Source organism: Acomys minous, assembly GCF_964271855.1.
Source record: "Acomys minous genome assembly, chromosome: 15".
NCBI classification, from domain to species: Eukaryota; Metazoa; Chordata; class Mammalia; order Rodentia; family Muridae; genus Acomys; species Acomys minous.
Genome location: NC_140497.1, coordinates 85,179,480 through 85,193,058, shown reverse-complemented (window position 1 = coordinate 85,193,058; position 13,579 = coordinate 85,179,480). Strand labels below are relative to the sequence as shown.

The window sequence follows — 13,579 nt, the reverse complement described above, 5'->3', positions numbered from 1 at the left end:
ATGAAAATGTGTTCACCAACTTTCTAAAAACCACATTTATATCACCAGGGGGAGGCTTGATACTATCATCTTCATGAATTACTAGTGAGTAATTTTGTGTATTTTATTAATCATATTGGATAGTGTGGTGTGATATTAAACTCCCCGCCTGGATCCTCTTAGCTGAAGTTTAACAAAAAGGTATACAACTTATATAGGGGTTCCCACCAAGGCAACAGTAGTGAAGCAAAGTTTTTGGTCCTTGAATCCCTAGTGTCTTACTTGTTACAATGTGGCTGCCTCCTCAGAACCACTACGTGATTTGTGATGGGCCAATGTGGATTCCTACATTTGAGACAGGAGAAGTTTAGAAGCTGTATTTTCTATCTTCCATCTCTAGTTAATCATACACACACACACACACACACACACACACACACACACACACACAGAGAGAGAGAGAGAGAGAGAGAGAGAGAGAGAGACAGAGAGAGAGACAGAGAGACAGAGAGAGAGAGACAGACAGACAGACAGACAGACAGACAGACAGAGAGACATAGATAGAGACAGACAGACAGAGACATAGAGCCATTCAGAGCACATACCTGCTGCGAAGACCCCTGATGATCCTCTCCTTGCTCTCCTTACGTTGAATCCTGCAGAACGCCCTGGCCACCCCTTTGCTGAACACCAAGGGCAGCCTCATGTGAAGGCTGCTGCCCCTTCCAGACCATTTCCTGGTATCTTGAAGGTGTTTAGTGTACCTTTAACGTGAGCAGAAGAGGTATAGGTGGCTTTTTTTTTTCTGGAGAAATGAACATGAAACAAAAGGACCGTAGATGTCTCCTTAGTCCTGGGGTGTTAGGGAAAGCTGCCCAGAGATGCCTACTCCTTCTGTAGTGTCAGCAGCTTCTCAGAGTCTGAGCAAAAGCAAAGGACCCTCACAGGACCTGGATACAAAGGACAATGATGGTCCCAGAGGTCAGTCGCATCACTGGTGGGGTCTGTAACATACAGCCGAGAAACCATCTTCAACCTAAAATCATCTCTCGTCCATCCAGATTATAACCACTAATGGCTACAGTAGGTGTTCAAATATTTGTGTGAGCAGTATTTAGATTCTTGCTGTATACCTTCTTCCTCTGGTTTAAATTAAGTACTAGTTTTTATTAAATCTCACATGGTAAAACATTAATATTTGGTTGCCTTTGTGTGGTTCAATTCTTCAGTCCTTTTGCTGAAAGTAAGGTTTGCAGAACAGACAGGAGGGAAGATAGAGCTTCTTGAGAGGAGAGAGGAGTGAGGGCAGCCATAAACTGGGACAAAGATGGCACCAGGGTAGGGAGGGCAACAGAGGCAGGCCCACCCGCTTCCTGGATGCAAGGCGACTAGAAAGTGCCCATCCAGCACTTCTTCTACACTGTGAGACAGTCTGGATAATATTTAAAATTAATTTATTCAGATTACAACTAAATTGTTATCCCATCACTTGTATCCACCCATTCCTCCCTTCATCCCACCTTCACCCTATTCACCTCCCCTAGGTCTATGTCCGAGGAGGACCTCCTCCCTCACTATATGGTCATAGGCTATCAAGTCTCATCTTGGTAGCCTGCTTATTCTTTCTTTGAGTGCCACCCGGGATCCCCACCAAGGGGAGGTCATCAAATATGGGGCACCAGAGTTCATGTCAGATTTAGTCACCGATCTCCACATAACTATGGAGAATGTCCTGTCCATTGACTAGATCAGAGTAGGGGTTCAATGTGTACTATTTGTATTGTCTGTCCTTGGTTAGTGCAATAGTTTGAGCAGATAGCCCTGGGCCCTGATCCACCTGTTACAATGTTCTTCTTGTAGGTTTCTAAGATCCTCTGGATCATTCTATTTCCTTATCTCCTATATTTGTCTTGTGTAGAGTCCCAGTGAGATGTCCTCACATCAAGACAGTCTGGATAATTTAATGAGGCTCCATGTCAGGATAAACTAAAAAGAAGGCTAGAGATAGAACTTAGGTATAGAGTACTTTCCTGGCCTGCGAGGTTGTGTACTCAATCTCTAGTACTGCTGAAACAAAAAAGGGATCAAATATACAGGTAAAGAAAAGGAGGAAGGCAGAATTGAGCAGGTGGAGGGATGCCCAAGACATTGGTGCCATTGCAGCTCTAACTGGTGTCAAGGAAAAGTTGCTGAAGTTGCCACAGCATTTTAAAGTTGCCAAAAAACTATCAGGCAGGGCACATTGGTACTTGCACCTTGGCCCGTCCTGGAGCAGGGGTATAACCTGAGTGCAACATCTCCCTTTTTCCGTGCTCAGTTCCAGGTGGGGACTCGGCTGTGCCAATGTGAGCCATCATCAGCCAACACTTCATGCTAGGGAGCAAGAGCCTGCCTGAGAGTGGGACAGCAATGGTTTTAAGAGTCATTTATGTCTTAGTATGTGTTCATCAAACACTTGAGGAGTCAAGTTCCTTTTTGATCAAACTCTGTCATGTGGAAAGCAAAATGGGAGGCCATAGTGGGCCAAACACAGAAAAGACGTCTCCTTCCTACATATCCGGTGTGTAGCTGGGCTCAGTTACAGTTGGAGCTAGAGAGCCCCATGCCAAGTCTTAAAAGAAGTGCGTTTTTTGACACGGACTGATTGAAAGTAGTGGGGGAGGATGTTGTTGGCGGAGGCAGTAAATTTGTTCAAGGGGTCAAGCAAGGCAAGGAACTGGCACACTCGTAAGGGATTTAAAAAACAAAAACAAAAAAGGAAAGAAGGTAAGCCGGTTGGCTGGAAAAGAACAGATGAAGATTGCAAAGAAGATAAAATGAGATGACAAGAAGAGAGAATGTGGTGGCCAAGGAGTTAGGTGATGGAGCTTGAGTGATGACGCGATTGGAGAACTGGATTTGATAAGGGAAACTCAAGGAAGAGATTCAAGCTTGTCCTGAGGATGGGGGGGGCGGGGGGGAGAGAAGCAGAGAGATTCTGACTCTGTGGTCTTGGCGTTTCCAGGACAACAGCCCAGGTATATAAAGTCATTTAGTAGCCCAGCTAGACAGAACCCTCAGTAGGTAGTAAACGCGTAGAGAGCAAAGTGTGAAGAAAGAAGTGACACTCCCACTGCAAATACAGAGTTCACTTGTTTACTTTTTAGTTGGGAGAGGGGCTGGTGATTGTTCCCTGTCTGGCTGTTATGGTTTGAATCGTAAGTGCATCTGAAAGAATCTACCCCTGGTGGCTCATCCTAGCACTTGGGAGGCTAGGCAGGGAGAGTGCCGTGAGTTCGAGGCTGATGTGAGAGGCACAGTGAAATCCTCCCCTTCCTCCCAAAGACTATCTCTCAAAGGCTCCTATATTGAAGGTGTGGTCTCTACAGTGGTCCTGTTTGTAGGTGTTGGGACTCCTAGGAAGTGGACTCCGGTACAGGAAGTTAGATCATTGACACCAACTCCTTGAAAGTGATATCAGGGCCCTGGGCCTTCCTGCTGGTCTTTGCTTCTCACCCACTTTGGATAGAATAGGTCTCTGCTCTCCTCACTACTTTCCTGGTGATGATTAGCCCTACCTTGTGTGCTCAATAAAGCATACACCACCTTGAAGAACTTGAGGAACTAAGTAGGCCAGCTGAACCTAGGACATGACTACATCAAAACACATTGTAAAGTGCGTGTCCCATCTTCCAGTAAGATGCCTTCTATAGAGGGACTGAGAAAGCAAGCATATGATAAAGGTCCGGGGGCAAGAATCTGGTATGGTATCTGGCCACCCAGATAGTGCAAAGGTCGCTGGGTTATTAACCCCATCTGCTTCCAGCCCTTCTGGGTGGGTAACAGGTTATTCATCCCTTCTTTTAAAGGAACAACCCATGTGTGTTTTAACATTCAAGGTGGCCCTAGTGATCTGTGAGGGCAAGGACCTCCATGCCTCCTACATATACGTATACAAGCACGTGTCCAAGACTGAAATTCCAGGGCTGTGGACACGTACTTGGGAATCGTGTTTTCGTGTGGTTTCATCACTGTCTCTGCCTGTTCCAGCACAAACAGGCTCCCACTGGCTCACAGCCTGTCTGCTGAGCTGCTGGCAAAGATGAAGTTAGTGCGAAGTGAAGCCATAGATGTCTCCCTCTTATGTGGTGACATGCACACATTACCTAGGGATTCAAATCACTTAGGCCACCAAACATCTGTCAGATGGTAGCATCGTCTGACTGTAGAAGTTTCAGCCAGATGCAAATTGGCTGACCTAGATCACCTCCCTGTGGCTCTGAAGGGAACTCTTCCCTTCACTCAAAACGTAGAACCGGCCCTTAATTCTTAGCCCATTGCTCTTAGGAGGGTCCTGAGTCACTAACTCTCCCGCCTTTGCCTTGCAGTTGACAAAGTCATAATTAGGGAAGACAGCTTCTAGGAGGGGAGCCATATGCATTCTCCACATTGGCTCAAAGCTGTGTGCTAAACACTGTCAGTTTCCACGAGTAACTCAAGACTGTATTTTTGCCAGAAGCGTGTAAAACGACAATCTTCATTTTCTTTTCTGGATTAAACTTCAGACTAATGTATTACAGACTTTATCGGAGGCCAGTTTGGATTAATTAATATTAGTATCATGAAGGAACCTGGCATCATGTACATAAAGTGAGATGAGTTAGAAAAAACCAAACCCAAGTATTATGTAGTACACAATTATAACATTGTAGAGCTGCAAATTTATTTTTTTAAATATTAAAAGTGAAGCCCATAAAAATATCAACAAGGCTTTATTGCTATGGTTTGTTTTTATAATAATTATAATTTGCTTCCATTTAAAAATATGTCTAAGCTAAGACTAAGAAAGATAACTATATTGTGTTTTATCTTATATGTTAAATCTATATTTTTAAAAAGACATGAAAATAGAAGGACTATTTAGAATAGAAAACTTGGGAGGTAGGGAGGGCTAGTACTTGAGGTATATGTGATTGAAGTAGACCATGTACATATAGGAAAATTTTATAATGAGATCCAATCTTTTGTACACTTAATACATTCAAATAAAAACAAATAACCCAACTTTTAAAATGTTTCAGAATTATGTCATACCCTAAAATTAAAAATAAAATTCATGTTGGGTGTTGTTTTAATTGAAAATCCTAGATATTTCTATTTTACCAATAAAGACTCAGGAACCAGATGTTGTGGTGAAACCCCTGCTGGTGGCAGAGAAAGCACCAGCTGAACTTCCTACTCAGCTCACGTCTCAATGGAGAAGGCCCGCAAGGCTCACTAGCTTGGCTGACAGCCCAGGAGGAAAAGGCTGAAAAACCCAAGGCCAAAGGCTTGCTAGCTCAAAGCCCAAAAGCCAAAGGCCAAGGAGCTGAGGAGCTCAAGAGCTAGAGAGCTAAGAGCCAAAGAGCTAAAGCTAAAATTCCAAGATTAAAGCCCAAGAGCTGAAAGCACCAAAGACTCCTTCTACCTCTGCACGCCTTCTTAAATATCTCTCAACTCAAAGTCCCTCCTACTCTTTAATCCCTGTCAGCTGGTTTCTTGCTCTGCCTCTTGACCTAAGGTTAACTTTATTAAATCCTGTGTACAGATAGCTCTTGGATTAAAGGTGTGTGTTAGGGCTCAACCATGCCAAACAAAAGACAGTTTACAGTTCACAACCTCAGGGACCACAATGGGATCAAATACAGGTTTTTACAGTTCACAACCTCAGGGATCTCATTGGGATCAAGCATCCTGCAACGGTGTGTTGACGGTGCATGCCTTTGATTCCAGGCAGTAGAGTCAGGGAGATCTCTGTGAGTTCAAGGCCAGCCCAGTCTTACTTTGTTTCAGATCAGTCAGGGCTACATAATGAGAACTTGTCTCAAGTTTAAGCAAACAAACAAACAAACAACTTTTTAGGACAAAACCTGCAACAATTTGCCATTAGCCTTTCTCTCTCAAACCAACTAACATCATGAAGTTCCATTGCCTATAATCAATTCTACTATTAAAACCTTTGGTAACTTACACCTTTATAATTTTTAAAGATGAAGACAGAACTGGAAAGTCTAGATAAGACATGATGGTCTGAGTAAGTTATCCATGTATGTAAAAGATGATATTCATGTACATATGATATATACATGTAGATGTGTATATACATATATCATCACATATCATATATTATACATATACTATATATAAGATTATATAAAACCACATATCATTATATATAGTATACATTATAATTATGATTATATATATTTAGAGATTATATATCTGTGATTTTAACTTTCTAAGGTACGAGTTTAAAACAGTGTTATCAAACCTCCACTTATATCTACAGAGTACTCTTAGGTTACTTATCTGCCCTTGGTAAAAGTTAAAAGTACTGGCTTAAAAGAATGTGTGTGTGCGTGTGTGTGTGTGTGTGTGTGTGTGTGTGTGTGTGTGTGTGTGTATGTGTGTGTGTCTAAGGAGGAAATGTGTAACAGCATTTGGATTTTATCTAAGTTTTATATAATAAATGTTACATCAAAACTTGTACACCAAAACTTGTACACCAAGACTTATACAACTGACCCCCTGGGTGTTTAGTAACTATTCTCATAGGCCTAAGATGCAGACTGAGGGATTAGAGGATAAAATATTTTGCCATTTAAGACCCATAAGGTCCCATAGGACTGTGGATCGTCTCCCAAGATGTCCTGTATCCTCCTACTGGGTCACTTGTCCTCTTATTCATGTAGGCCCTGGAGACCCCACTGGGTGGACTCTAACCGATGTCTGTGCTACAGAGAAAAGGGACAGCACAGAGGACTTTCCTTAATGCTTCCAAACCAGCTACAGTCGTTCCCAAGCCTAAGCGACTCCCAAAGACCAGTCCTTAACTTGCCTTGAAATCACCCCCCCCCCAAATGTTAGGTCTAAGTCTGTAGGCCATGCTACTTAGACAGCTATTCCTCATTAATGACATCTTTCTTGATAAGAAAAATGCTGCCCAGATGTAGGACAGCATGACCACGGCTCACACGGCTCATATTAACGCTACAGCATCCACAGTAGACAAGTAGACAGACCCACTGTTATTGTACCCCAACACTCAAGCGACAGCTACATTTTTTTCCTCTCTCTCTTTATCGAGGCCATCTACAAGGGACATCATGATCTGATTTTTAACATGCTCTTGAGAATGAAGATTGTGAGGGCTTGGGTCAGGGTTCAGTGTTAGAACTTTTCATGTAGTCTCCCCAGCACCCCGTAAAAAAGAAGGTCATGAAGTTATTACTCAGCAGCCTGCTGTCCAACTCCTTTGGTTTATGCAAGATGGAATGGTGTCTGCACAGTCTTTGGGGGAGAAAGTAGATGTGATGTAGGCAGTGCCCAGGATGCCCATGCTCGAACTCAGGGTCCAGTTCACGTTATCTGCCCACTTGTCCCACTTCCACATCTAGTCCCAGCGATTCATTGCTTTCCCTTTCTCTCACTTTTTAAACTATCTACACTTGCCCTGTGCTCTGCTCGCAGACCGAGAGATTGTAAAAGAATGGTGTGACCCCATACGTCTGAAGTCCTGGCTTGGTTTTCTCCTCTGTCTCTGCACTGTGAGGAGTTCACACAGGTTGAGAGTGGCACCTCCGCTTTCCCTGGAGCCACTCTCAAGAAAGGGTCTGAAATGCCTTCCCCTGCCCCCTACACATTCTGTTCCCATTCTTTTCTACGTTCTCCTTTTTGCAGCCACTCAAAAATCTCGTTGTTTCTGCCTCTCATCACTGGTGAAGGGTGTGGCCTTTCAGATCACACATCTGTTCCCATCCATGCCTAGCATGTGACTTTGGGATAGTCCCTTCGTTCCCTGATGCTTTGTCTCCTCGACGGCTGGGATTGGGCAGGGTACCAGTTCGCTGTCTCCCAGGGTTCTGAGGATGAAGTGAGTTACTAAGTGAAAAGGGAAGCCTGGGGCCTGGCAGGAGCTACCATTATATTCAACCCATGGAATTTGAATTCATGGGGTTCATGAGTTCAAAGCCCTAAATGTTTCCATCTGACTCACTTTGGCCTCTGACTTTCCATGAGGATCCTGAATGCACTGACAGAGGCTCCAGTATCAGAAACTTGTACATTGACTTAAAATCTTGTGACTGAGCCTTTAAGTTCACATACATGCACACGCACACGCGTGCGCACGCACACACACACACACACAGGCAATGGGGCGGGTGTGGAGGTAGGGAGACTTCATTTTTTTCTCTTTGTAATCAACAGATTTTTAATAATTTGTTCATATAGCTGAATGAAATATTTTTTTCAGCTAATTGTTGTAAGTCAAAATAGTATCCAACATGGAAATAGGATACCTAAATTTTAGTCCTGGCTCTATTATTTAGATATTTTGCAAATAATAAGTCCACAAAGCAGTATGCTATAGCAGCTGGGGCAAATCATGGTTGCTAATAGCTGATACAATGTTTAAGCTCACATTCTGTCTTTGGTTGGTTAGTAATGAGTTCCTAAGTACAGAAGGTAGAAAGAGAATCTTGACTGAGTCCTCTGGGAACTCGATTAATGGTGTCTGTCAGTAATACCAGGCTGGGGGTGGGGGTGGGGGCAATGTTGAACAGCACTTGGGTCATATATTTACCATTCCTGTGCTCAGCAATCTAAAAACCACTTGAGGTTTTCAAATCCTCTTGAGGAAATGATTACATAAATAAGTGTTTGCTGTCTGCTATAGGCTCAGCATCGTGCTTATGTAAACAACACACAAGGTGGGCTCCATGAAGTACCGAGGATGCATTGTGGGTGTCCAGTAGGAGCTCAGAAGCCGGAGGCACACTGAGCTCCAGAGAGGTTCGGCAAACGGTCCACAGCAGAAGTTACTCTTATGGTGGAGAGAGAGTCTGGATAAATAGGAGGAGGGGGAGGCCTTCTGTGCGGAGCAGCACAAAGCTCACCGGAGACAGCCATGTGCAGTTTGTCCTGTGGCACTGGTAAACACTTAGCTGTGAAGGATGCTGGCTAGACTGCAGGTAGATTATGGAGTTGAGTCAAAGCCAGGGACTGTAAATTTCTTACAAACTCCATGGACACATGTTAACCTTCCACCCACCAGGGTGTAGATGTGATAGTGAAACCATTATCATTTCCAGTTGACAGGAGAATAGAAGAGGCTAGAAAGGTCAGTAACTTGCCTGTCACATGGCTAAGATGGGAAAAGGAAATTGCCCTTCTATGTCTGTGTAGTCCCGATGACCATGCTCTTACTCAGGGATTTAAAGGCCTGGGATTACCAGGGCCAGGTAGACTTCTGCAGCAGACACAGGAATTGATAAAGAGAAAACCAGCATGTGCACAAACTGCAATGGTGACGTCAGACTCTTGCGGGGGGGGGGGGGGGCAGAGGGCAGCCCCTTTGTGAGAGAGGCTCCGTCCAGAAATCTACACTGTCAACCTGGTTTGCTCCAGTCGAGAGTAAGTGTCTTTCTACGAGAGTCTCTGTCTGGAGGGTGGCTGAGGTACACACCCACAGGAGGAAGCAAAGCGCACACGTCAAAGGTATTTTCAGCAAGTCTGGTGGTTCGTTCAGCCCAAAAACATCTTAGTAAATGTGAACTCTTTAAGGGAATGTTATGAAAACAAAACTCACTACCAGATGGTGGGAGCTAAGAAGGAAAGGACCTGGAGTGTAGTCTGTAGTCTCGGCAAGGGACTTACGTGGTCCTTTGGGAAATAATGGTGTATTTGAATACAGGGTCTCATTAAGGCATCTGAAAGCGATAGGCCTCGAGTTTTCACATTTGTAAATAAGTTTAAGTTGAAATGCATTTTTCCATCGCAGATATTTGCTCCCGCTAATGGCTCCACATCAAGACCTTAACCTTGGTCTGTCTGTCTGTCTTTCTTTCTTTCTTTTCTTTTCTTTTCTTTGGTTTTTCGAGACAGAGTTTCTCTGTGTGTTAGCCTTGGCTGCCCTGGACTCGCTTTGTAGACCAGGCTGGCCTCGAACTTACAGTGATCCGCCTGCCTCTGCCTCCCAAGTGCTGGGATTAAAGGCGTGTGCCACCACGCCCGGCAACCTTGGTGTTTCTAATGATTCCTATAAACTCAGGTCTTAGGCTGGTATTACCATTTGTGAAACAGGCTTCTGCATCAGAGGAAGGAGAAAGCACGAAGCTTAAACATGGATGCTTGAGATATAGAAACTGATCAGGGACATGAAATTAGAGTGAGTGGGTGAGCACACACAGCATTTCTTATGGGAAGGTCTGTGAGCACGGGAGGGGTCCAGTAGGGTGAACGGCCACCAGGATGCTCTATTCCTTCTGCCTTTATCCCAGCCCTCCTGGGCAAGTCAGCTGATGGATGCAGACTTGTCAAGGCTGAGAGTCAGCTTGGTGTTTTAATAGGACATGTGGGTCTGCAGGAAATGAAACATCTGCCTGACGGATTGATTCATTAACCCTCTCACTCCCCCCTACTTCATCCTTTTAAAACAACTCTCTTGATTTCTCAGAAGCATTTTAAGTATAAACGCTTTTCCTCAGACTTTCATCATGTTTTCCTACTTCCTTCCTCTTTAACGATATCCAAATGTGTTCATTATTTTTCTAAAGGGAGTTAAAACACTTAGATATCGCACAAGTCAAAAATCCCTCTTAATCATTCTCATTGCCAACGTCGTCTTTAAGTACGGTGATGATGTGAATGAGGAATGGTCCTCGGAGTCCTGGGTGTTCGATCTCTTTGTCCCGAGCTAAGTGATGCTGTTTTCAGAGATTTTTGCCAGAGGAACTATGTCACTGGGGGATGGGGGGTGGGGCTTTGCGACTATATAGCTCAAAGCACTCCAGGCAACAGACCTCACACAAGGATTTATTGGCGAGGTGGCAGGGATGCAACTACTTCCGCTTTGCTCGCTCTGCTTTGAGTTTGTGGTTTAGGTGTTGTCTCCTGGGTTTCTGTTCCTCCCTGCCACCTGCTGCCATGCCTCTCTGATAACAGCCTCTTAACCTTCTGGAATCTTAGGCCAAAATAAACTCTTTCCTCCTTAAGTCGTTCATGGTCGACAGTGTTTTGTCACAGCAACATAAAAGTAATTAATGTAAGCACATGCACTCCTTAATTTATATGTGTAGATACGTACACATAAATTAGCATTACATTAACATAAAATTACACATACATGCAGGTACAAGAAGCCACAGGAGGTTCGTCCTCCCAGTTGTCTCAAATCATCTAGAAATATCACTTTAGTTAAGTTTGTCTAGTACCTCTCTGAAAATCATTTGGAACTCAACATCATGTTCATTTTTAAGGCCTAACTGTTTCAAATAAACTAGGACATTTACTGATGAGCAGAGAAAGCTGATCTCACTGTGAAGTAGTATTGTTTGGGGGATCAGGTTCCTCAAAAAAAAAAAAAAAGGTCATTGAAACTTTTTCCAATACAGATATTAAGTCACTACCCCTGAGTTAGCGTACAAATTCACCACCTGTATAGAACTCTCCAATGTCCTCAGTCAGGGATCCTTCTATTTAAAGAAGTCACACTGGCTTCTCTGTTAAAGCAAATACCTTTATAGTAAAAAGAGAGAATGGGAGGTAGAAAAATGAGATGGGGGCGTGAACGGAAGCTGCTTCGCTTCACTGTCTGCCTCCGGATGGGCCAGAGTTCCAGCAAGCTGCCCCTTCGCTGGTGTCGTTTTGATTTCAGCTCGCCTCATATCATCTTCGTTTCGTCAGCCCGTGTTCTCCCCGTGGAATAAACGTACCCTGTCGACCTGCAGGGTAGCTGAAGGCACTTGGTAGTTGAAGTTTCTATTTAAGGTTAGAGCAGGAGAAAGCATTAGAAGTAAAAAAAAAAAAATTGATTGTTGAAGGGCCTTCTGGCAATTCCCGCTTTCCTAAAACCGAACATTTCTCTTTCCCAGCTCCCGTTAACCTTTACTTAGAACCAAATAAATCACTCGATTCCAAATGTATGCTTTACACTGGGGTCCTCCGCTGGTAAGAACTTGCCTCTTCACCAGATGCTGTAATTCAGTGTGTAAGTGCAGTGTCCTCTCCTAATCCTATCTGACCGATGGCCTCTCACTGACCCCATGTCCTCAGTGGGTTTATTGGGTAATATGATTTGTGATTACCCAGCTCACCTCTGTCTACCTCTCGAAGGCGTGTGACTCACCAGTTGCTGTCAGCTTCCACTTGTTTTGTAGCAGGTCAAGAAATTGGCTTAGCTCGTGGGATTTGTGATTCTTGCTGCCCATCCCCCACCCCACCTTTCCTAAATATTAAAAACAAACAAACAAACAAAACAAAACAAAAAAACACCTCCAGGGACTCCTGTGTTGTGTTTAGATGCAGTTTGGCCATTCTCACAGCCCTAACACATTAATCAGAACACCATGCCTTCTGGAGAACTGGTGTGGAGGAGGAAGATATTGAAAATGCAGCATTTGGCCAGGTGGTGATGGTGGCGGACGCTTTCAATCCCAGCACTTGGGAGGTAGAGGCAGGTGAATCTCTGAGTTTGAGGCCAGCCTGGTCCAGGGTTACACAGATAAACTCTGTCCCAAAAAGCAAAATCCAAACCAAAACAAAAAAGAATGGTTTCTAGAGGTTTTCAGTCTTCCTCTGTGCAGAGATAAAGGGCCTGCCTCTGGGGCTCCCAGAGCAGTAAAACCCAGTGGGGCCATAACTCATAGTGGCCATGAATATTAGAGTTTGCTGGGCACTTCTGCAGAGTTTCCATTGTCTTGTGTCTTGAAACAAGAACTGGACAGAGACACATGGATAGCCATATAGACCGTGTCGGAGAAAAAGATCTATTTATAAGGGAGGAAACAAGCTGGGATAGGGAAAGGGTCAGTAGCTCCAACAAGTGGCCATGCAGAATTGGAGCTTTTATGTCATGTGCATTTTTTAAAAATTTACTTGCGGACCCTGGGTTCCTAAGACATAGTATGCTACATGCAGATTTACATACATACATACAACTTCATGCGTCACATGTCCCTTCAGCACTGGAAGTCTGCACATAGGGGTGTGCATTTTAGCATTATAGTGAGCCACAGGTCAACCTCAGACCCACAGGAGTGTCCCTGCATATGTTCCTGTGCCAGGGATTTACTTGGTGCAGGGTAGGGATTTCTACCCTTGCCCACTGACTTCTTTCATATTCAAATTTTGCAACCCTCGCCCAAGGCTTTCCAGACCTCACTCTGTGCCCTATCTTGTCTCACATGAATGCTACTCTGAGAGTAAAAAACTGTTTCTGCCTCGTTTCATCTGTTGACTCAGCTGGCAAACTCTCACCTTCATATTCCCCCAAGTTCTGAAAGCATCAGGGCAGGTTCAGAAGCCCCAGGTTTGAACAGGTCAAGTGTGCACCTATGGGAGGTTTAATTGTGTCTTCTTACCTAGTGCTAGGACCTGACTCTTGCCTGAAATGTATTTGGCGAGGGATGGCAAGGTGCTCAATCCTGTTCTCTGACTGAGAAAATGAAGGGATGGGTGAGAAATGGCACAGAGTTGGGAGATGTGAGAGACAGGCTGGATCTGGCAGCTGCCAAGTACTATAGAGACTAGGCAGGCAAGGAGAAAGTTAAGGACTGTGCTCACTGATACACATCTTGGGGAC

The 13,579-nt window shown here is 44.2% G+C and overlaps 1 protein-coding gene across 2 annotated transcripts in view; it reads left to right on the top strand.

The window, feature by feature from the left end:
- Nucleotides 1-13,579, top strand: part of IRAK3 (interleukin 1 receptor associated kinase 3) — a 55,644-nt gene that overhangs the window by 36,467 nt on the left and 5,598 nt on the right. The window lies entirely within an intron of this gene.